The sequence below is a fragment of the Micromys minutus genome (assembly GCF_963924665.1).
Source record: "Micromys minutus genome assembly, chromosome: 6".
Taxonomy (NCBI): Eukaryota; Metazoa; Chordata; class Mammalia; order Rodentia; family Muridae; genus Micromys; species Micromys minutus.
This window is the reverse complement of record NC_137975.1, coordinates 2,872,162-2,897,509: the sequence shown is the minus strand read 5'-3', so window position 1 is coordinate 2,897,509 and position 25,348 is coordinate 2,872,162. Positions and strand designations below refer to the sequence as shown.

At 45.2% G+C, this 25,348-nt stretch overlaps 1 protein-coding gene across 2 annotated transcripts in view; it reads right to left on the bottom strand.

Annotated features, from left to right (window-relative positions):
* NIBAN1 (niban apoptosis regulator 1) overlaps positions 1-25,348 on the bottom strand; it is a 148,091-nt gene that overhangs the window by 34,480 nt on the left and 88,263 nt on the right. The gene's annotated exons all lie outside the window — the stretch shown is intronic.

Genomic DNA, 25,348 nt, shown 5'->3' with positions numbered 1-25,348 from the left:
ATGCTCACTTAAGTCATAGACTATGAGAATCAGGAGTGATCTTAATGGTCACTGACCGTGAGCTCTTGTTCAGTGTTGAGGACCTTCAGAACACCAGAGCAATGCTTTCTTGGCTTTGGCTCAAATAGTTCTAGAGACAGAAAGCTCAGAATTTAATGAAATGGTTCTTTCCACTCCTGAACTGCCCTAATTATTTTAAAATTTAAATGCTTGCCTTCTTTAGAGCCACTATGTTTACACACGCACACACACAAACACACACATACACAAACACACACACTCACATACACACACATACTCACATACACACACTCACACACACAGTCACACACACACATACACTCACACACACATTCACACATACACATACTCTCTCTCACACACACACTCACATACACTCACACATACACACACTCACTCTCACACACACACTCACATACACTCACACATACACACACTCACATACATAGTCACATACACACACATACTCTCTCTCTCTGTCTCTCTCTCTCTCTTTCTCTCTCTCTCTCTCTCTCTCTCTCTCTCTCTCTCTCTCTCTCTCACACACACACACACACACACACACCATCCACTTTCTCTCTTAGAATAAATCACTTGTCAGCACTCCTCTTCCATATGGTTGGGCTAAATCCCAGGTGTCCACAAAGCAGACTAACCTTCCTTTAACTGATTGTTAAAATCAGTTTACCCTTTGGATCTTCCTACTTTTACCTTTCATTTTCCTCCTCAGTGATGCGCTCTAGTGTACCAATGCTCTTTGCTCTAGCACCCACTACCAAACAGGAGATCTTCTCTGCCCCTTTTCTGGTTTCTTCTCTAAGGCAGCTGTAGCATCCTGGTGACTCAGGCCTTTCTTGACATCCAATAAAATCCGTAAACTTCTTTTCCTACGTGCCGCTTGCCAACCTAAGCCTCTCCTAACTTGCACCCATACTTTGATATTAGGACAGCTTATCCAAATTAAGTGACAACTCGATGTGACCAGCCCCATCTGACAAACGATTCAAAAACTGTAATTCTGCCCCATACCCTCTTTTTCCCAAGAACCAGAAAAACTGCTAAATTTGCCTTCTTTGTTTCTATCCAATTCCGTTCATAAAATCCAGGACAGGACAAACTCTGGGAAGCTAAACATTTTAGCATGTGGACGACACATTGTGTCTACTCAGTCAACAGCATCCCCAGGGCCAGTAAGTGTCTAGGAACGCTGTTCTCCCTCATCCATGCAGCTGCATGGAAAACTCATATTTGAGAGAGATAATGGAGGATTTTGCAAGGGAAGCTTTGCTTTCCTGGGCCTCTCGGGGACAGTTATTCAGGGGGCCAGCCAGAGAGACATCATCTTTTGTTTTTCTCCACTTGTACAGATTTATAACATGCCTGAGCTAACCAAAACCCCACAGCTCCCAGGCCTGAGGAGTCTGTGTATGCTATGACTCTGGCTCCTGTGCCAGATCTAGGTTTGGAAGCCACCTTGTAATTTTGTTTTATGGATAACCTATACCAAGCCCTGTCAGCTGATCTGCAGAGCGATTTGGGCCAATTATATAACAGCATTACTACCCGGGCTTCTGTGGCTCCTTACCACAGACTCTCCTAAACCTTCCTCAGTTCTAGTTCACAGCACCCTCTCGAGCAAGCCACAGTGAGGATGTTTGTCCTAGAGTTTAATCTAGAACGAGGAAGAAAAGGTGTTCGGTGAAGATGGCCAAGATCCACTGAGCCACTACTGTGCATTAGAAACCACCTCACAAAATCTCCACATCGCAAAAGACTAGGAACACAGCTTCCGGGGTAGATTATGGTCAAGCAAGACCCAGATCCTTTCCTAACACTATGGTTTAGTGTTTTAAAACTACTTTATAAAACCTAATCAATGAGAACAGGGATATCCCAAAAGCTGTTGCCTATATGTGGGATATATTCTTGCTGGGCTGCCTCAGGGGGAGAGGAAGCCTCGCAGACACTTGAAGTGCCCGGGGCAGGGATGGAATACCCAAGGGGGCCCCACCCACTTAGAGGACTGTGGGAGGGGACAACCGGGAGGGAGCAGTGAGCGGGATGTAAAGTGAATAAGTAAAAAATTAATTAGTTAATTAATTAAAAAATACTATATTCAAAGGATATGTATACGTTCATGCGTACATGCACATGTGTGTTGTTCATGCATACATGCACACGTGTGTTGTTCATACATACATGCACATGTGTGTTGTTCATGCATACATGCACATGTGTGTTGTTCATGCATACATGCACATGTGTGTTGCAGTTTCATGTCTGAAGTTATTTTCAAGGGCTGTTTCATTGCAAAGTTTAGAACTCTGGAATTCAGGACTTTGATCATACGGCAGGCATTGCTGAGCCTAAACTCTTCATTTCAGAGACTGTCTGTCAGTCAAGGCCTAAACAGACCATGAACTTATACTACTAAAACTGAAGCCAAGTAAATATAAATTTACCCACCAGAATTCACAATGGCTGGTGTCCATACTAATAAAACAGCAGTGAGTGTATATTTTGCCGTAAAAACAATATACGACTAGCCTAAATATATATTCATTACTACTTTATAGGTGCTAACTTCAGGTATTGAGAAGAAACTGCTACATTACCAGCCATCCCTGAAACACATCTTAGAAACCACTGGACTAAAATATATACCTAGTACACCCATCATTTGTGCCAATGGACATGGGACTGTCAGGCCCTGAAGAAGAACATCCCAGGATCTATGTACACAGCTCACAAGTCCAGTGTCGGTTGCTCATGTGAGAATACAAAAAACACAACTTCCTCAGAAGAGACAGACCACTCCTAAAAGTGCGAAAAATAAAATGTCTAGTGAGGAAAAGGTTGTTTTGTAAAATGTTTTAACCACACAGAAGAAAACCACAAGCAGAACCTCGTGACTTGTCAATAAAAACTGTCAACAGAGAGAAGGAAACAGCGGTTGTTAGAAGGGGAGGCAGCCTGGCCTCATTTCTTTCAGATAAACATATTAGATCAGCTGATTAGAAGGCTGCTGAAGACATCCTGCGTCTGGATCTTAGCAAGGCACTTGCCTAATTTTGACAGGCACAAGGATCAAGTTCAGGTTGGCTGGCAATGCAAGCGGACCCAGAAAACCCCATTAAGATGAATGATGGTGCTCGCTAAACAGCCGGGGTTACTGACGTCATAGAGGGAAATCTGCAGAGAACCTACCTCAATGCATCGCCAGTTCCCTGGGAAACATAAACATCCAGCCTCACAATACATCAAGTACCAAATCGTATTTACCTATTAACACACCGCAAACTGCAGTAAGCCCTCAGGAACTAAAGACAGACGGAGAACATTTTTGAACTCTCAGGTCCTGGCAGTCCACCAGGTTACAGAATCAGAATCTAAAATGTAATATATTGTGGACAAATGAACTTAAACACAACCCCAAAATTATGTGGCATGTGCCCGCGTATTGTAGGCTCGGAACAAAAGATTGACAAGTAAATCCTTTTCTTTGGTTTTTTTTTTTTTTTTTTTTTTTGTGAAATTCTAATCTTTGCCTTGTTTTATATTTGTGGCATGTTGTATATATGTGCCCATTTGAACATTCTACGAGAAGATGGAATCTTACCCCTGGCTGTGCTCTATTCTGCTGCAGAAGGTAAGCCATTGTAAATTATTAAACTTGAAGACTGCCCTAAGACTTCTCTGTATCTGTGAGATCAGTGTGACTCACAGGTCCGACATGTCACGCACAAAGCAATCGAGGTTGGGCTTCAGATGTGTGGATTACAGCAGCCAGAGGTGGATTCTGAGATTTGCTCCCCCAAGCTTAATCATTCTCTGGGATCTCTCTCTCACAGCACCCAAATCGGCGGCAAATAGTTTCAAACTAAGAGGAAAGGGCAAAATGTTTCTAAGTCGGACCAAAACGATACAAGAATCTCACAGCCTTGGAGAGAGAAATCCAGAGGGAAGGGATCCTTGTAATGTGAAGGAAGATGTGCAGTAAGAAGAGCTCGGCTTTGCTCTGTGTAGATCCAGGTCCTAGAGTCAGCATCCTGCCGTGGCTCAGTTCCTCAGCGCCACAGTCTCCTCAGCACAGCAGTCACCACGTAATAGCTAGTGTGAGTGTCAGACATGCCTCTCCTGGATCCCGTCAGCTTTAAGAGGATAATGGCTGCTATTTATATTAATCATAGCTTCCTCAAGCTCTAGTGTGTAGAACTTATCAAATGATCAAAGAACGAAAAATGGGGGAAGAGGGGGATTAAAATGGTTGAGAGAGTGTTAGATAAAACCTCACACGGATCCTAATCTAAAACTTCATGGTTACAGACAAAACCCAAGCGATGCAAACCATGAGATTGCTGTAACAAGCCCCTCCCTTACTGCTTTAAAGATCTGCAGAAGGATATAGCTCTATCCCAGGGCCCCGGATGTTAATACACAACCTACCCTAGACGACTTACTCAATAGCTAGCCGAGCATCCCACTCCCACAGGCCTGACTCGGTGGACCTGAGATGGGGGCCAAGAGTTTACGCATCTACCAGGCTTCCAGGTGACGGTCATGCTGCAGGCTCAAGACACACTCAGAGAAGCATTCTGCCGCAGCACTGGGCCTATGATTCTCATACATTAGAAGCACCAAGGGTTAACAACTCCCACCTGTATGTCTGGGATTGGAGCCAGGATGATCTGCCCCAGGGGATTCACAGAAGAATCAAACATAGAAAAGTGTGATGGTTGAGTATTTAGGATCTTCGTGACCTTGTTCCCCATCAGCAGGTTAATCTGAGACTGCAGGGCCCAGGCAGGAGTGAGCCCGAGATGCTCACCAGCTGAAGCTATGAGCCCTGGGCTAGGAGAAACCAGGGTGACCACCAGTCAGAGGGCCCTGTGCCACACCATACAGGTACTCTCGAGATGACAACAGACAACCAGAGCAAGTGAGTGGTAGAGAAACAAAAGAGAAAGAGAAACAGGACTCTGGCACGATGAAGAGAGGGCAGAACTGGAGACCAGAACTGAGGGTAGTGAGGATCAGTCTGATGTGAGTACCAGTAACCATGGTGAAGTCCTGACCTGTGCTGACACCGAGGGCCATGTCTATGTCCGTGGCCCTGCAGCAACAGGGGTCTGTTGTCACCAAAGGCCAGGTGGACATCCCTGGCCTGGGCTGCTGCTTGGGGACATGTTGATGTCTGAGGGCTATGCAGAACTGGCTCCACCTCTTACCTGGGAATTGTGGGAAAGCTGACCTTGGGACAATGAGAGTTGCCTCTGCCCCTAGCCAGCTGCAGTGCTCGGGAGAGTAGGGCCTACACATCACAGAGAGCACAGTCCAGCTGCAGTACTCGGTCCCTACACATCACAGAGAGCACAGTCCAGCTGCAGTACTCGGGCCCTACACATCACAGAGAGCACAGTCCAGCTGCAATGCTCGGGAGAGCGGGCCTACACATCACAGAGAGCACAATCCAGCTAGCCCTGGTTGAGGAGTTGTAGGTGAGCTGGCCAGGAGGGCATGAACTGGAAACTGGCCCTGCCTCTTGTCTGCTGTGCAGTGGTGTGGACAAGAGAGAGATCCTCTCCCTTCCCTCTCGCCTCTCCCATCATGAGAGCAGGAGAGCCGGCCCTGCCCCTCACCTGCCGTAGCACTCTGGAGAGAGCCCTGTACCTCACCTGGGCAAACTATCCAGAGGGCAAGGCAGGAGAGCTGGCCTAGCCCCTTACTGGCTGCAGCATTCGATGGGCCAGTCAGGACAAGGCAGCAGAGCTCATCCCTGTGATGTGTGGGTACTGGAGAGTTGCTGGGCTGAGCAGCTCAGATAGCTCTCAGACTCAGATCTAGGCCTTCGAATTGACCCACCCCAGTATCTACCCCATAAATGAACCGCTGGTGTGCATGAAGGGGCTGGTCCTACAGATCCCAAACTACAGGATCTCTGTGACACAGAGCAGCCGCGGGATGTCTGAGAGGAGCCCCAGTGAGGTCCCAGTATGAATACAGTGGTAGAATCCAAAGGCCTTGAGCCAGACCAATGGCTCAGCTCTGTAAACTCATGCAAACAAAGAACCGAGGGCAAAAGGGTAGACTGCGACACACTGAGGCTTTCACAGCAAGGTGATTTGTTTTTCTCTTTTGGTGGGGGGATGGCGAGGGTAGAGGTTGGGTATGAGGAGGGGGGACATGAGTGGGTTGGGGTGCATATGTGAAATTCACAAAGAACCAATAACACTTTTTTGTTTGTTTTTTGCTTTTTAAAAAATGGTACTAGGATGAGATACATCTGAGAATATATGGGAAAGAAAGGGGTAGCCACTGGGAATGGTCAAAAGACACTGTTCTAAACCCATGAACACCCTCCCCATTCTTTCCAGAAGCAGCCACTGACTGGATGTAAATCCTCAGGCAGAACCCTGGTTGATTTCATTTTCCTCGTTTGCATGTACAGTGGATACGTAATCACTATTCCTGCATGCAACGGCCTTCTCTGGGATAAATAATCTTTGCTTTAGCCTTTTCTTTCAAAGCCTTAAAAAGTAAAAATGGCCCGTGCCCAGACTCATCCAAAACTATGGATGCTGCCGTTAGCATCCCCTTTCTGAGTACCACATAATCATCTGCAGTCTGAAGGTACATGCAATGCATTGGACAGTTATCCAAGGCTATGGGGCCCTTTATCACACTATGGGACTTGGTTATCTGGACAGAGTAAGGCCAAGAGGGCAAAGACAGAATCAGTAACTTTCTATGGAACACAGATGCTGTATGAGTGGTTTTGTGTCCCAAGGCCGTAAGCTCAAGACCATCTCTAACAACTCCTCCTAGAGATACTGACAAAATGTTTCCACAGAAATGATGCCACATCAGCCTACCAAATGAAAATGATCCCACCCCCTTTAAAAGGTGACTTTCAAAGCCTCTACTGCCAAATGTTTTTCAGGCTGGCGTGGCCATGTACACAGAAACTGAGTCATGGGGCCTCCTGTGACTTTGTGGAAAGGGGTATGGTTAACTCCCTGCAGGCGAACCCTCCCCACACAACCCGGACAATATCTAACGCTTCCCTGTGCTTTTAAATAAATGAGGAAGATGCTCTTCTGGTCACAGATTGGTCCGTAATCTTACTAGAATCTTATCTGGAAATGACTGCTTACAAACTACTGTAAAGTATCATGAAACCACAGATGCCAAAGATTCCTCCCGACTGATTCTATGGACAGCTTTCCCCGTATGAACCCCAGAACACCATAGTGTTACTCCTCGTTTGTGAAAACACGCTTTTCACAAGCAGAAGCTGGCAGAATGGTGACCGGACCAGGTCAACCTCAGAGAGCAAACGGCTGACATGAACTATCATTTCTCCGAGTACTAGCCTGACTCCGCCGTGGGGTCCGGCACAGGTTGGACGGAGAATCTGGCAGTATTCCACGCATCGTCATCACCTGTGATTAATAGCTGCTTCTACCTCGAACTTATCAGATCTTACAGTTTACAACAGCTCATTTGATTCCTATAGCAATCTCAAGAGGCAGATGTAATCATTCCAGGTTTAAAAATATTCTATCCTTTCCCAGGGCCACAGCAATAAATGACTCATTCTATCAGGATGTCAAGCAAGGATGAGAAAAATAACCAGACAACAAAGTTCTAGTCTGATAAAGGCTCAACTGCAAAATGAGCCTGACCTTACTTGAAACTTCTGTGGCCAAGTATTATATATTTATTTCACTTTCCTTGTTTATAACTTTTTTCTCAAAGACCTAAAAAAATTTCAATTTGAACCGTGTTCACTTTCCTCCTTAAGAAAAACAGATTCGAGACTCCAAGGGCCTAGAAACTTATCACCTGCCCTGATTCAGAAAACGGGAGTGTAGCTAATTTCATGGTGTCCTCCTTAGGTTTAGAAGGACAGAAAACTATTCAGGGGTCAAGTTCTTAAGGACCGGTTGATTTTACAACAATGGGAACCCCAGCAATCATAAGCCAATAAAGAGTGTCTACATTCCTGACCCCTGACGAGGATCCTTTCTGCCAACAGAGAAGTGTTTCATTTCTGGCTTAGCTGATCCCACACCGATTTTCCTAACTGCTTTAAGCCAAAAGACACTTGGCGAGCATTCTTCTGCTGGGGTTTTTGAGGACCTGGGACTCCGAATTCACATGCGCTGTCTCACAAAGAAGTCTCTTAAGACAACAACAACTTTAAGCACTTTAAGCTATTTTCAGGAAAGGGTGGAGATGTCTTCTCGAATAACTAGCTTACAGCAATAGCACCCCTGTCTGGAATGAGCTGACAAAAGTAACAGTTGAGCTTAGGAAGGCCATGGAAAAGTAGTCTGAAAAAACTTATAAGATTATATACTCGTCCCGATTTAGCAGTATAAAAATGTGCAGTAAACTGGAAGAAAATAAGCTATGGAAAGAGTTACAGGGAATCTTGTACTTCCTACTTAACAGTTATAAAATATATTAACTGTCCTTCGAAAGAAACATGCTGATTAAAAAAAAAAAACAAAACATTTAAAATATGTTAGGCACCCACAGGAGGCCGAGGACAGAAGACTGCTAAGAACAAGAGGCTGGTGAGTTCTAGGTCGTTATGGGGTAGACTGAGATCCTACCTCAGTGAAATCACATTGATGATGATGGTGATGATGGTGATGATGGGGATGGGGATGCATATGTACACGCATACATACATTTACTCATCTGTATGAATGTGAGCTATTTTTACATCTCCAGAGTCAAAGTAGCCTCATGATACTTTGCCCCTAAGGATCTAAGAGAGCTCTACCAGTTGCTAGCTCACAACCTGGTGTTCCAGGATCTCCACAGGCAAGGAGGTGTGCCCCAGAGCCAGGAAGCAATTGGTATTTGTAAGTGGGATGTCATACAGAGGAACCTGTTCTCTCACCCTGGGGGACAGGCAGAGCTGGAGCCCAGCGCTCCCCTTAGCCCTCCCAGAAGTTACTTAAAGAGGTCTTTCCTGTCTTGTCTCCTTAGAGATACTGCTAGTGGGGTTCACTCAGAAGGCCCCACTGCCTCCTTCCAGGGCTGAGCTTTCTTGAGCAGAGACCAAATCTAACCATCACGTGGGATTTCTGGGCTTCTTACGAATGTTTGTCAAAGTCTGATCTCAATTAGTTTTTTCATCAAAGCAGAGCAAGGGAGGGGACACGTGTTCATGCGTCAGAAGGTTAAGACGTCGTCATCAGTCGATAAGACCAGATGAGCTTGTTCGAAGTCATTACTATCCTTAGGGTAAACTTCATCTACGGAGCAGCTTCGGCAGCCACTTTTATTGTGGGCTTGAGGTGTGTTATTTGTCTCTATGTATCGAATTTCAAAGAAGAGGCTGACTAAGCCTCTTCAAGGATAGCTTGTCGTATAGTTAGTTAGTGTACCAGGGACCAGCCTCGGGGATTCTGAGAGAAAGGGTTTTGGGGAGCAGAGAAACCAACCACTGGAAGTCAGTTCGTGGCTCAGAGCTGGTGAACTATTTCTCTCCCATCTGCTTTCTTTCTGGAGAGCCACAGACAGCTGTGTTCTGCTTGAGACAGTTCTTCAAGCCGTTCTCTCTTGTTGTTTAAAAAATTATCCGGATAGCTCATCTCCTGCAGATCATGAGTCCCTTAACTCTTAGGACACAGCAGGCACACGTTTCCTTTAACACTGCAAAGGAATTCAGAGATATGCTTGTCTCGGTGAAGCACAGACCAAAAATAGCTGGATGGGACACTGCCCTGGAGTGACCATTTCCACCACACCTGAGCCTGGACCCAGGTTGGCCTTGAACTCAGGTTGACCTTGAACTCAGGAATCTGCCTCCATTCATATCTGCTTGTCTTTGTAGTTTTTATTTTTTGATAATCTAGCTCATTGATGCAGCTGCCTTTGTTCCTTTAGATTCATGAAGCCCCTTGTATAATTCCTATTTTATCCTGATTTCTTTTTTGTATTGTTTCTTTTAAAGGTCTTTCCTACAGCCTTAAGGGTTATCCTGAAGGTCCCAGGGTCTGCCATTTTGCTCAGACACTAGCCACACCTTTGCCTGCCAGACTCCTGCTGTCTTTGGTCATCATGGAGTCATTAGAAGAAGGAATGTAAAATGTGTACACCTTATACCAGCAAGTGATTCCCACAGCGGCCATCACTTCTCCTGGAGGCCCGGGCCTGCCTGCTGGCCCTGTCCCAGGGGCAGAAACCACGCCATTCTGTTCCCATCAGGGCCATGCTGACCAGCACGACTGATTTCCATGACAGCATTCATATTTTTAGACAGAAAGTTCTAGAGTCACAGCCACATCTCACTTTTCTTTCCTTGCCTTCTTGCACACACCCACAAGCTCATCTGCCTCTGGGCTGAAGAAAGTCACCAGTGTAGCCATTAGAATGCACTAAGTGGCAAAAGTGCCTTCTGCGATGCTTCCCCTGGACAGTGGGCGTGGTCTCTGCCCTCTGCTCTCTCCTGTCTTTCCTGAGCATCTCCTTTCCTTCTCTGAGCCCATCAAATGAGCAACCTAATTAACCGAGCTCTTTAAACAGCAAAAACAAGCAGCTTGCCACTTTACAGCTATGACAAGGTCATAGTGAAATTGACACACAGAGGATTAAATCCTTAATGTAGTCACACAGGCACGGGTGCTTAAATGCCACCTCTCTTTTTCCCTTTGGAAAAAGAAAGAAGAGACACCTGATAGAAGTCATTCGTGTGTGTAAGTGTGTGTGTGTGTGTGTGTGTGTGTGTGTGTGTAAGACTGTGTGTGTGTGACTGTGTGTGTGTCTGTGTGAATGTGTGTGTGTGTCTGAGTATGTGAATGTGTGTTTGTGAATGTTTATGTGTATCTATGTGAGTGTCTGTGAATGTGTATATGTATGTTACTGTGTGTGTCTGAGTGAGTGTGTGTGACTGTGTGTGAATGTGTGTGTGTCTGTGTGAGTGTGTATGTGTGTTTGTGAATGTGTGTGTGACTGTGTGCGTGTCTGTGTGAATGTGTGTGTCTGTCTGTGTGAATGTGTGTTTGTGAATGTGTATGTGTGTGTATGTGTGTGTGAATGTGTGTATGTGTGTGAATGTGTTTGTGAATGTGTATGTGTCTGTGACTGTGTGTGTGAATGTGTGTGTGACTGTGTGTGTGTCTGTGTGAATGTGTGTGTGACTGTGTGCGAATGTGTGTGTGTCTGTGTGACTGTGTGTGTGTGACTGTGTATGAATGTATGTGTTTGTGAATGTGTGTGTGACTATATGAATGTGTGTGTGACTGTATAAATGTGTGTGTGAGTGTGTGTGTGTGACTGTGTATGTGTGTTTGTGAATGTATGTGTGTCTGTGTGTATGTGTGTTTGTGAATGTGTGTGTGTCTGTCTGTTGTGTTTGAATCTGAATGCTCTGATTCTGTGCTTCAATGACCCCATTTACTTTAAAACAAAGCAAATCTGCCCTATGGGATTCTGATTTGTGCTTAGCAATTCTTTGTTTTTTGAAATGACAGGTGGCGTCTTAGACCAGGGGCCAAACAAGTTGCTTCTTCTTTTTCTCTTCACTCCCCATGCTGCTTTCTCCACCTCTCATACTTACACACACACACACACACACACACACACACACACATACACACACACACACATGTATAGGTATACATACATGCACACACAAGCATGCCCATGCACACACAAGCATGCCAATGCACATACGTATACACACATAAACACATGTACACACATGCATACACACACGCATGTGTACACACATACACACATGCATATACACATGTATACACACATACACACACGCACACACACGTGTACACTTACATACACATGCACTTCTCCAGGCTGCAGAAAATAATAAGAACTTTGTTCTAAAACCTTCTGTAGGGAATAACGGGGGAAACGGGAAAACGGAGATTCTAACCTTTCATCATTCACTAGATTATCGAAACTACACATTCCATTTTAAACTTAGTAGCTATGGCCACATGAAAAATAAAACAGGTAAAAGTTCGTTTTTAATAACACATTTCACTTACAAGTTTCTAAAGTATTAATTAATTTAGGCCAATTTAATTTTGTGTGGGGAGGTGTTTAGCATGCATAGATGAGTCTTTGGGGAAGACCTGCCGTAAATGTAAGCAGCACTCATCCATTAGACTGGGTCCTGCGTGGAACCACAGGACAGAAGAGGACAGCGAGAGCGTGCCCTGGTGTGCTCTCTCCTGGCTTCCTCGGTGTAAGGATGTGAGCTGCCTTGGCCCAACCTCCTTGCCACGATGAACTAAAATCCTGAAGGAAATAAAGCCTTCCTTACTTGTTTCAAGAGCATTTCACCAGCGACAGACGCATGGGTAACTGTTTCCGTGCTGCTGAGGAAATGACCCCAGCCTTTTAGTGCCAAGCCTCTGAGATCTGATGTAACGTTCATTCCTACAGACTCCCTCAGTCTAGACCTTTCCGGTGCTCAGTAGCCAGGCGTGCCTAATGTCTGCCTATGGACCCGTGGAACTCTGCGGGTCGGAGTGGTTGCTTATCCCAGTGTGGAGAGGGGCACAAAGAACACATGGCCATTGTCTACCTAGTGAAGCTTAAACAACATCATTTTTAAAAATGGATATTGAGTGGTGTGATGGATGCATGCCTTTGATCCCAGCTCTCTGCGAGGCAGAGGTAAGTAGATCTCTGGGAGTTCGAGGCCAACCTGGTCTACTAAGTGAGTTCCAGGACAACAGGGCTACACAGAGATACTTTGCCTTGACACCTGAACCCTCCCCAAAACACTGGGAAATGCATCTCTTCTATACCAATAAAAACACTGGGAAATTCATTTTGTCTACACCAATAAAAACACTGGAAATGTGTCTGTTCTACACCAATAAAGGAGGCTCTGGTTCATCACTGCAGAGCCTACCTCACAAATAAATAGAATGAAGCTCTCCCAGGGGCACCTCCACTCCCCCCACCTTCCTCAGACTCCACCCAAACTCCATCAGACCTGCAGATCCTGAACATACAGACAGGAGGAGCATGCTGTCCTCTGAGAGGCTCCCCCCAGCCGCTGACTCGGACAGATGCAGACACCCACCGGCACACAGTGGAAGGAGCTTGGGGACTCTTGTGGAAGAGTAGAAGGAAGAATAAGAGGAAGGACTGCGAACCTTGTCTGGTCTCAGTGGAAAAGGAAGCACCTAACCTCAGAGAGACTTGAGTGTGGGAATCCCGGGGGTGTGGGAATCCCGGGGGTGCCCAACCCCCTCAGAGGAGAGGGTGGGGAAAGGACTGTGGGAGGGGGGCACTGGGAGGGAGCAGTGATCAGGATGTAAAGTGAATAAGTAAAAAATAAAAATTAAAGTAAAAAAAAAAAAAAAGAAAGAAAAAGAAAAAGTCTGTGGAGAGCGGTGTGTGGCGGTAGTCCCAAGACGATGCTTGGGACTCTGGCCTGGTCCTGTGACAAGCACCTGACTTCTTCCTGCCCCCCCCCAGATTAGCCACTCCCACCATGGGAGCTGTGAAGGTGCAACCATGACTTGAGATCAGGACAATAGGACTGCACTTGGGGGGCGGAGAGAAAGAGAAAGAGAAACTGAAAGGGAAACAGAAAGAGAAAGAGGAACAGAGAGAGACAGAAGGGGACAGAGAAAGATTTTCACTGGAGTGCTGTAAGGTTCCTGAATAAACCGCTTTGAGAAGAATGTTGTGTCGTCGCTCCTTTTCTGCTGGTCGGAGACGGCAGTGACAAAAGTGTAAGTTAAGCTCGGCTCAGGTTTGAGACCCTCACGGTTATCTCTCACAGACCCTGCTGATGGGCAGTGGGGACTCGGTGCAGCTTTAACTTTGAGGGCTCTCCACCAACGCTGAATCCTAATAACCCTGGTTGGTGTGGTAGAAAATTGCTAGCTACTAGCAGCCACAGGGGATGAAATCCGTTTCCATACAGGACACAAGCCTTACAACAACCTGCTTTATTTATAGCAATGGCTTGTTCACCCAAACCCTACCCTCTGCAAAGAAGAGAAACAGCCAAAGAGGTTGACAAAGGGCGGTACCTCTGATACCTATTGTCAGCAATAGCTAAAACTTTGAGTTATGTGATATAATTACATCCCATGGAACTATATAAGGAACTGGTCCACTGGTGAGATTCCTCTGTGGTAGGACAGTCGAAGAGCTAAAATACAAAAACAAAACAACAACAACAAAAAAGCCTCCGTCCCTGCTAGTTGGGTCCAAGGTCTGACTAGATGAGACAATGCAATTTGCTTCCTGCGTGAGTGTGTTTTCATAAAGCCAGCAAATGCCTCTTGTGTATTCATGGTTCCTGAGTATTTTTATGATGAAAAAGACACAGTGAAGTTACAGGACAAGAACGGGCTCCTAATGCCGCCTCAGTTACTCTACAACTATGGTAGCATGTAAATTATCCATGTGTGTTAAGCAGTGAGGCTTTACAGATCAAAGCCAGTCAAACAGAAGTCCTTCGGAAGACCTCGCTTCACCGACCCTTCCACATTCCCCGTGCTTGCGCATGGGCGCTCTCATTCCTACCGTACCCTGCGCTGCTTGGGCTCCACGAGTGGACAGTCTTGAGCGCAGATGGAAGTGTCTACATCTGCCCAGGACTCTTCCCTCAAACTGAATGCTACAAGTTGGAGTCTCTTTGATTAGGTCCCCTGAGGCTCACGCCCTGGTGTTTAGGCCCCACTATGAAGAAATCAGAGGGGAAAGTTAATCTGAGTGCAGTGTTGGGGAGACTATTAAGATTAGAGAGGGGCTAGAGAGATGGCTCAGTGGTTAAGAGCACTGACTGCTCTTCCAGAGGTCCTGAGTTCAAATCCCAGTAACCACATGGTGGCTCACAACCATCTGTAATGGGATCCAATGCCCTCTTCTGGTGTGTCTGAAGATTATTTATACATAAAGAAAATAAATCTTTTTTTTTTTTAGTAAAAAGAGCACTGACTGCTCTTCAAGGGCCCTGGGGCATCCCTTGGAACCTACACGGAGGCTCACAACCATCTCTAACTCCAGCTCCAGGAGATCTGACACCTCTTCCGGCTTCTGTGGGCACCAGGTATGATACAGAGACATAACTGTAGGCAAAACTCACACACATACAAATAAAATAAAAAAAACTTACTTAGTCACATAACCTCTCTACATCTCCACATTTCTTTCAAGATCTAGGCTTGAGAACTGGAAAGTTCTCCTAGAGAAGTTTGCATATTTAATGTCATTTCATCTGGAGGTCATTCCTCCACACCCAGCATGCCTGGACCCCCTTAATCTATTGTTCCCTGTGGTGTTTATTATATTTAACGCACAGTGTTTATTATATTTGTCTAAGTTGATCACTTGTATTTATATTTATGGTTAATTTTTGTTTCTGTCATTGGCCCGTAACTATGCTTGGTATATGCTACACACAATAAATGTCTGTTAAATGAACGCTGGTATGAGCCACACCGAGTCTGAAATTCTAATTAAGATCAAATGAATATGAAACTTTCCATCTAAGCCCATATGTCTAGAAGACTAGCGAGTGTATTTGATGCCTGAGTTTAAAGCGAGCATCCCTAGAGTCAAGAGAGCCACCAGGAATAGCAACAAGAGTGGGAGATAAGCCCACAGATGTTCACCGCTGGATCGCAGCACCCCGAGCAAATGCAAAGCAAAGGCTTAATGTGTGTCTGGAAAAGGAGAGCACACCTCTTGCTCTCCGGTGCGTGTGTGGAACAGCAAGCCAAGCTGCACAAGTGTAGGTCGAATTGTGAAGTGGGTGTGTTCAAGGCAGAGGGAGGGTCGCCTCAGCTCACAGAGACAACCCACAGGAGCTCATCCTCATGCTGGCAAAACAGCACTTCCTGCTTCCGGTACCCAAGCTTTGGAGCTTTCGGCCTCACCTGGAGTCGACATTCTGGGTTATGTTAGGTCCAGAGACCTCCAACAGAGTTCTGTAGGGTGGGTTCCTGAGCTCAGAAACTGTGATCTTAGTGGGATGTGTGCATATGGGGACACACCATGGGGAAGGGACTGGAGACAGAGCCTGGCATTCTGTAGGCTCTCTACAGCCACAGTGTTTTCCTTTGCCTTTTTCAGTCACATATGAACTGCAGCCTCAAACTCTGCCAGGGCAGGGGAAACACCCATTCCGCACTCAGTGTAGCCCATGAGCATGTCTGGTCTTTGAAGTGAATTTCTAGTATCACCCACAGACTATGTCATGTGATCATTCAAATTGTTTTTTAGAAATAATTTATAGCTTAATGAGTTTGCAATTAGACTCTCAGCAGGCATCAGGAGCTAATTAGCTACAGTAAAGCACAAGCTCACAAATTCGAATGTGTGCTTAAAATAGTCAAGGGAGTACAATGTAAATCAACTGTAAGGGAAAGCCTTTCATATCGGGCATAATATTGTATAACAAAAACCTATATTCTACCATAAATCAAAATTCCAACCATGTGTGAATAAGTATATATGGTTTAGTGGAGAAAAGAATAACCAAATAACCTTAAGATATATGTATATCATTTTAATATTTGGTGGAAAAGTTACATTAGTTCATAACAGTGTTGATACAACTGCTTATACACATAAGAAAAGACAGTAGACCACAGGTATACATCACATAGGAACATGTCCACACAGATGAGAGACTTCAGAGTGACAATATAAAAAACTGGAGAAATGGCTCATGGCACAGAGCACTGGCTGCTCTTCCAGAGGACTTGGGGTCCATTTCTAGCACCCACAAACAACTCACAACCACCGATGGGATCTGATGCCCTCTTCTACTCTCTGCAAGCACCAGACGCATAGGTGGGTGCACAGACATACAGGGAGGTGAAGCACTCATGCATGTAAAATCATTAGAACACATAAGAAATTACACATATAATCCAAGGTTAAGGAAAATCTCAACCAAGGCAGAAAATCCAAAAACCAGAGAGAGAGAGAGAGAGAGAGAGAGAGAGAGAGAGAGAGAGAGAGAGAGAGAGATTTGACTATATAAAAATTAGACGTCTTCACATGGCATAGTCTATTCTAATTAAAAGCTAACATAATTGAGTAGATAACAGATAAATGGTGAGCTTGAATAAAATGTCATTGGTGGAGGCAAACAAGGGTTAATGTGTAAATTTTTCACAGCACTCTTGTAAAACACTAATAAAGAAAACAAAAGAACAGGGGAATGGATGGGTGAAAATAGAAATGGAAAACTTATGGAAAGTGAATGTAAGCGTAAGATGCTCGGATCCCACAGCAGTTAGGGAAGATCCACTAAAATAAAGACGAGATTCCTTTTTGACCTGCCAGCCTATCGGTGGGGACAAAGGTCAGAGAGTTTTATTGCAAAGAGCATCCCAAAAGATTGCTCTTGTGTACCATAGAAAGGTGAAATTTTACAATCCAGCTGGAAGTGAACCCAAATTAAAAATGTATTTACTCGTCAACCATACTTTCTGGGCACAGCTCTGCCCGCCCGCCGCTGCCAATCAATGCCGGCCATGAAGCGCACACCACGTCAAGGTAACTCCCAGCTCTGCTGTCCTTATCCAGCGCCTCCTCTTGTACAGTTACTAGGGTTAGAGAATACCAGTTTGATTTCCTAACGACATTGTAGCTTTGTGGGAACCAGGCAAGGGGATCCCGGAGAGAAACTGAGGACATCCCACGACCTGTTCTCAGTTCCATACACCCTGACTTCCGTTTTCTTGGCTCGGCCATGTTTATTTTCATGACACTGTGACGGTGTGAAAGCCGTGTGCTGGGCTCGGTGGGTGTATCCCACAATGCAACTGGAGGGTCTGGTGCCAGATTCGGGGACAGAGTAGTGGGAACATCATGGCTCTGGAAAGGGGACAGTTAGAGATGGCATATACTTCTTTTTTTCCAGATAACACCAAATGGCAAATAACGCTGGTGCAGCAGGAGGGCCTGGAGGACCCGGGGCCCAGGATTAGGAGGCCAGTGAATTTTCTGAAGAGGATTTGGCAGTGGTCTTGGGGGCCACGGCCGTGTAGTTCGTGAAGGTTAAGCTGAAGACAAGGAGAGGATCTCCATCACCAAGCTGGGCCTTGTCCTGGTTAAGTCCTTGGAGGAAGTCTACCTGTTCTCACTAACCATTAAGGAGTCTGAGATCACTGACTTTTTTTGGGCGTATCCCTAAAGGATGAGGTTCTGAAAACCATGCCAGTGCAGAAGCAGACCTCAGCTGGACAGTGGACCAGGTTCAAGGTTTTTGTCACTTTTGGGGACTACAGTGGTCACATTGGTCTTGATGTTAACTCCCTTCAAGGAGGCTGTCACTGCATCTGAGGGGCCATCATCTTGGCCAGACTATCCATTGTCCCTGTGTGGAGGAACAAGATAGGCAAGCACACACTGTCCCATGCAAGGTGACAGGCCGCTGTGGCTCTGTGCTGGTGTCTCATTCCTGCCCCCAGAGGCACTGGCATTGTCTCTGCTCCTGTGCCCAAGAAGCTTCTGATGATGGCCGGTGTAGATGACTGCTACACTTCAGCCAGAGGCTGCACTGCCACCCTGGGCAACTTTGCCAAGGCCACCTTTGATGCCATCTCCAAGACCTACAGCTACCTGACCCCTGACCTCTGGAAAGAGACTGTGTTCACCAAGTCTCCTTTATCGGAAATTCACTGATCATCTTATGAAAACCCACATCAGAGTCTCTGTTCAGAGGACCCAGGCTCCAGCTGTGGCTGCCACATAAGGGCTTTTATAAAAGACAACGAATAAATGAATTAAGTCTGTTTTTTTTTAAAGAGATGGGGTACAAAGCTCTGTCACCACCCTATCCCTTCAGACCACCCCATAGCTTTTAGAGTCAACCAGCAGCCACACTCTTCTACAAGCTAGAAACTAAAGCCAGAGATTCAGGACAGAACAGACTAAAGAAAGAGGATGGTGTGATGCTTGGGTCAGCATATGGACTGTGAAAGCAAGTGACAGAAGACAAGAGAAGGTCACCCACAAATGCCAAGGCTGTACGGAGATGGGTCAGGGAGGGTGTTGGCGAGATGTGCATTCTGCTGCAGAAAGTGCAGGCGAATGGGAGCAAGAAACAAACTCACAGAGAAAACATGATTTTGTAAATACACTAAAAACTTCAAAAATCTTATGAAGTAGCCTTCAAAAGACTGTGGAATTGTTATTTCCATCCCGGTTAGCTTTAATTACCAGCTTGTCACAGCAGAGCATCATCGGAGAAGAAATCTGCATTTGAGGAACTGCCTCAATTGGTCTATGGGCAGGTGTGTAGAGGATTGTCGTGTTTTATTAATCTGTGCAAGAAGGTCTAGCCCACTGTGGGTGGTTCCATTCCTAGGCAGGTGCTCCTGGGGTATATAAGAAAGATATCTCAGCATGAGACTATGAGAGAGCCAGCAAGCAGAATTCCTCCATGATTTTTGCTTCAAGTTCCTGCCCTGACTCCCCTCAATGATAAGACAAGATGTGGAAATAGAAGCCAATAAACCCTTTCCTCCCAGAGTTGCTTTGGTCAATGTTTATTATGACAACAAAATGAAATTAGAACAATTTACAAACTACCACACTTTTGAGATGAGAAAAGTCATGGAAAAAAAAAAAAAAACACGTTGGGTTAGAAACGACAGCTGGTGTTTTTTTCGTGAGATGTTATAGACCGAGGTGTTACTTTATGACATTATTTTTGTACTTAATAGTAATGTCTTTGACCTATGAAGTATTAACTCTTGGTCAGTAACTTGTAATGACTTTCTTATGTTAACCTTTTATAATTTGCACAGTAACCATGCAGTGGGCACTGAGTGTCTCTGCCTTACCCCTAAGGACAGTGAAGAGCAACGAGAGAAATGCAGTCACTACATGTAAGAGTCAGGATTTGAATCCAAATGGCCTGACTCAACACACACAGCTTACATCCACGGTGGCTCACACTTCTCTTCATACATAGAACATCAATTTGAAGTACATATTTCTCACTCTAGAAAATGCCTCCTATCTGTTTCAAGTCCACTTCATGAGATATTCACTTACTTCTGAGTATTTTACAACCATACACACACGGAGAGAGACAGACAGACAGACAGAGACAGAAAGAGAAACTAATCCCTCAGACTCCCAGAGTCTGCACGAGAAGGCCTGGATCAAACTAGATACTCTGTTTCTTCTGTCTTTTGTTTTGTGGCAGGGTTTCCCTTTGTAACCCAGGCTGGCCCAGAACCTATGGCAATCCTCCTGCCCCAGGGCTTTAGTTGTAAGCCATCACAGCTGGCTATAGATCCTTTTCTCAGGTGCTTTCTGGACCAAAGGACAGCAGGAGTTTTCCGTGAAAGGCAGACTACTAGAGTATTGCAGGCCCTGCCAGTTTCTGCCATGACTTCACCTGGACAGAGGGGTGCTGACACAAAAGATTCGACATCCAGGTTGGGCCTGTAGATCACACATGTCGACTCTTACTCTGGATGACATCAGGCTAAGATTTAGTAAAATTCCTTAACATGGGCCTTCTCTAGAGTCTGAATCAGATCTCTTTCATAAATACACGCACCTCACTTTATGATTAAATTTTCTTTTTTTTACAACTTTATTTTAAAAAACAAAGATAAATGTACAGATTTTAAGCATTTATGCATAAAAGTATGCGAATACATTTTTGTCAGTGCTTGATTTTTTTAAGGGTTTGATAGTATGCATTAAAATCTTACTAGTTACAATGAGCATAAAGTACATGTAAAACAAGATGTAACCTGGAAATAGTCAATGTTTTCTTGGTGTGTAAAGATTAAGCATAATGGTTTTTCATTTTCTTTTTTTTTTCATATATTCCGTGGGTTGTTTCTGGGGTGTTCAGAGCTTTCTGGGGTTAGTATCTAATTATCAGTGACTGCATATTATGTCTGTTCTTTTGTGACTGGGTTATCTCACTCAGGATGATCTTCTCTAGATGCAACCATTTTCTTAAGAATTTCGTAAAGTCACTGTTTCTGATAGCTGAGTAGTAAATTTTCTTTGTTTATCACCCGCTTGTAACATCCAAGCTGGACTCCTGATGGTAGCGTGGGTTAAGATGTCCAGTCAGAATTTGTTGGCAAGAGAGTGTGGGCTCTGGAAGGCGAGAGGGCGAGGGGGCGAAGGGTGGGCAGGCAGCAAGGGCACCCTCACACTTAACCTGGCCCTGTGTTCTGGGTGGAGCACACCAGCGCCCGTCCTCCAGCCCTCTTCATATACTACCGTGGGTTCTCATTTAAAAAGCAAAAAGAGATGCCGTGTGTATCTGTGTTCTGCCTTCATGAATGCCCGAATACCGTGTGCGTGCCTGGTGCCAGCAGTGGCCAGAACAGATCTTGGATCCCCTGGAACTGGAGTTACTGACCGTTGACCATGAGCCGCCCCGGGAGAGCTGGAAATGGAACTTCATTGGAGCGAGTGCTCACAACAGCTGAGTCACCTCCAGCCCCAGACTGTACATTCCTAAGGTTCCATTAGAAACCGAGTGTCCCAGTGTCTCCAGTGGACAGGGATAGAGATGGGCCTCTAAGCTACCACTGGCCCCTCGGCAGTCTGAAGAGTTTCCTTAATCTTTTAGGATCTCCATTCTGGTGAAACCCAATCATTGGCTTTGATTTATTAAATAATTTCAGGGCGAGCCAGTATGAAGCAGAGTTAGAGTCTGTGGAAAATAGAAAGACAGGCACTCGGGGAAAGAATGGAGTACAGGTGTGGCTTCCTCAAAGAACACTAGCCAACAGTTAACACCTCGGTGACTCAAGCTACCTCTCAAAGGGTAGCTAAGCAGCCCATCCTCTCTCTTTGTGATATGTGAGATTATAGAACAGCCCCAACTACTCTTGGGTAGAAACGCAGTAATGAAACCTGAAGCCACTGGGGTTACACAGGAGTTAGAGAGATTTCTGGTGAAGTCCAGGATAATTGTAACTTAAATACGGGAGGGAGGAAAAGCCTCAGGCAGCTGCTGATAATTGGTCCAGAACTCCTGAGTGTCTATCACAGAAGCTTCAACCAGATTCTAGGTGAGCGAGTCTTTTTCTTCCCAGGTCCCCACGGGTTACTGTCTTTTTATCCTGCTTTGCTTCTATATATTTTTTAAAAATCCCTGCTGGGCAGTGATGGTACATGCCTTAGGCAGGTGGATCTCTTGGGTTTGAGGCCAACCTGGTCTACAGAGGGAGTTCCAGAATGGTCAGGGTTGCACAGAGAACCCTGTCTTAAAAAGCCACCTCTCACCAGGCTCTCTCTCGGCTGATTGTCACCTGCCTCCTCTGAGGAATGACAGGAACTTCCTGCTCAGTGAAGCAATCTCTTATCTCTTCACCACAGGGCAGTGAGCTGGTGGCCTTAGCTGGCGTGCCTGATGCGCTCTGTTTTATGGAAGCCTTGAACACCCAGACAAGTCCTTTTCCCCCACGCTATTCGGTGGACCTTACCACTCTTCAGAACAACTGACACTGCTCCGAAGTGAATGTAAAAATAAGGAGGACTGTGCTTTTCCTCTGGAAGGTTGGAGGATCAGACTAAGACTTAACCTCTGGTGTTCAGGAAGCACTACTCTGTGGAGAGCGGGTGTGGCGGCAGTCCCAAGATGGCGCTTGGGACTCCGGCCTAGTCTTGTGACTAGCACCTGACTTCCTCCTGCCCTTCCCCCCCCCCCCCAGAGATTAGCCACTCCCACCGTGCGAGCTGCGCAGGCGCACCCATGACTTGAGATCAGGCCAGATGACGCGGACCTATGAACTGCAGCCATGCAACATGGACTGAGGAGGTGGAGTTGAGAGTGGATAAAGGGACTGCGCTTGGGGGCGGGGCAAAGAAAAAGAGAAACAGAAAGAGAGAAAGGGACAGAAAGATTTTCATTTGCATGCTATAAGGTTCCTGAATAGACCGCTTTTAGAAGAACGCTGTGTCCTTTTCTGCTGGTCGCTCCTTTTCTGCTGGTCGGAGACGGTAGCGACACTACTCCTTGGACATGTTAATATTTTGTTTTTGTTTTGTTTTTGTTTTTTGTCATTTTAAATGAGAGATCCAATTTCTACTCTTATTAAATAAAATTCCAAAAAAAAAGCAAGTAAGTGCATGACTAATTTCAGACTCTAGCTTGCCTTTCACCCTTTGGAGCGAAGCTAAAGAACTCTTCTTTTAAGTGACAGAAGATATTGGAAGAGTTTCCCTGCATAAACCACTCCTAAACCAAACATTCTCCATCTCATAACCTGGCTTCCAGACCTCACAGAATTCTACCATGTCTGAACACATTCTAGAAAGTAACAGGAACGTGGATCTGGGAACCAGCCAGCTTAGCTCTGATCACTGTGGTCCTAGAGTCTCGGTTTCCAGCTCAGCGGGCATTTCGTAGTTGGCTGTTTGTAGCCTTACTTTCTGAAATCCTTTTAAGAATGTATACAGGGAAACCATATACAACCCTTCAGGTCCTGAGCTCTGTAACAAGCAGTGGATAGGAGTGCTTTAGAGTCAGACTTAGGATGACACGTGGTAACTAAGCCATATCAAGTTTTAGCACCTGTTTCAACTTCAGATCCTGCAAGACGGTAAAGCTATCTAATTAAAAGAATTGTTACCAATAGTGGTTTCCAACAGTGTCTCGGAGCATGTGCTCAGAGAATATTAGCAATGTTAACTAATATATCCTCACCAATTAGGTCATCATACATGCGACAAACCATGAGGTACAAACCAACTCTTTCTATTTGAGTCTTTCAGAAGTTCATGGCAACAAGTAGACTTGTAGTGTGTGTTACTGGAGTCTGTGAACTGTGATTGTGCCTTTGGACATGGCGGACTGAGTAGAAGCTCTGGTCTTCTCTGCTGCTGTTCTCATAAAGCTTGAAGAAGTTTGTGTAGAGAAATGCTGTCTGGTTACTTTTGTGGATGATGATGTCATTTATTCTAAAGGACAGTAGAATTACAATCACTGTAATTCACTCTGTGACTGTAAAGAATTATATGGGCATATGGGCAGTAGCATGCCATATGTAGACAACATCTTTTTTTTTTTTTTTTTTTTTTTTTTTTTTTTTTTTTTTTTTTAGTGTAAGGAAGGAACATTTCATGTGCTATAACCAGAAAATCAGAAATTGAAAACATGGCACAGTGCAACATATTTCACTCTGTCTGGCCAGTCTTAGGATCTACTTAGGTGAGTTAAGCAGATAAGGATGCAGAAATGTTGTTTTATGTAAGACAGAAGCCTAAACTGGAAGGACAACAGGTGATCGCCTTACAAGGGGTCAGCTTTGGGAAAGCCAGAGGTAGGATGGACAGTCAGGAGAGGACGCTGGCTTTGCAAGAACTTTCTTCAGAATAACTGGTGGCTTACAGCAGTTTCAGAGCACCCGCTGCCCTTCCAGAAGACCCACGCCTGTTCCCAGCACCCAGGTCAGGCAGCTCACAACTGCCTGCACCTCGGGCTCCACGAGAGCCACCACCTGTCCTCTACAAAAACACACATCCAAGTGGCACATACATAAGCATATACATATACACACTCAGAGACACTCACACTTTACACATACTTCACACATGCACTTCATATACACACTTCACACACACACTTCATACACACACACTTCACATACATACTTTACACACATACTTCACATACTTCACACACATACTTCACACATACTTCACACACACACTTCACACACTTCACACACAATTCTCACACACTTCTCACACATTTAAGTTTAAAAAAAATAAAAATTTGAGGAAACCACGTAGGTCCTCAGGCCTTCAGAAAATTAAAGAAACCTGAAGTGAATCACTGGCCTAATGATTTAGTCCCAAAAGGGGGAAAAAGCAAAGAGTAGTGACAGCGTAAGTGAGAAGATAGGAAATAAATGCACTCTCAAGATAATAGTGTGTGACAATCCATCTAGCACGACTGTTCCCTCCCTAGTGTATGCTATCTCAGTGTCAAATGCACTCCCTACCTTTTGGCTGTAAACATCACGTTTCCAGAGACTTCGTTAGCCCATCGTCTGGAAACGGGAGCAGGACACTGTTAATTTTAAACCAGCAGACTTACGAAACTAGAAGTGAGGAGAAACTAGTCATGGCTGCTGCCAAGTAAGTCGTCATCCTGGGGATTACCCTGTTCTCCATCACGACCAAACCCAACCATAAAACCCACCAAGCGATCAGAAAGGCAGTGATATTTATGACCGTGTTGGCAGTCGGCCCTAGGAATCTGTTAGCTCATGAAGTATCTGCAGAAGAAGAAGTTTCGCTTCTTCCAGACAACAGCATTCAGTTCACCTCAGTTCCTGTCCATTTATCAGCACGCGCCAGGAAG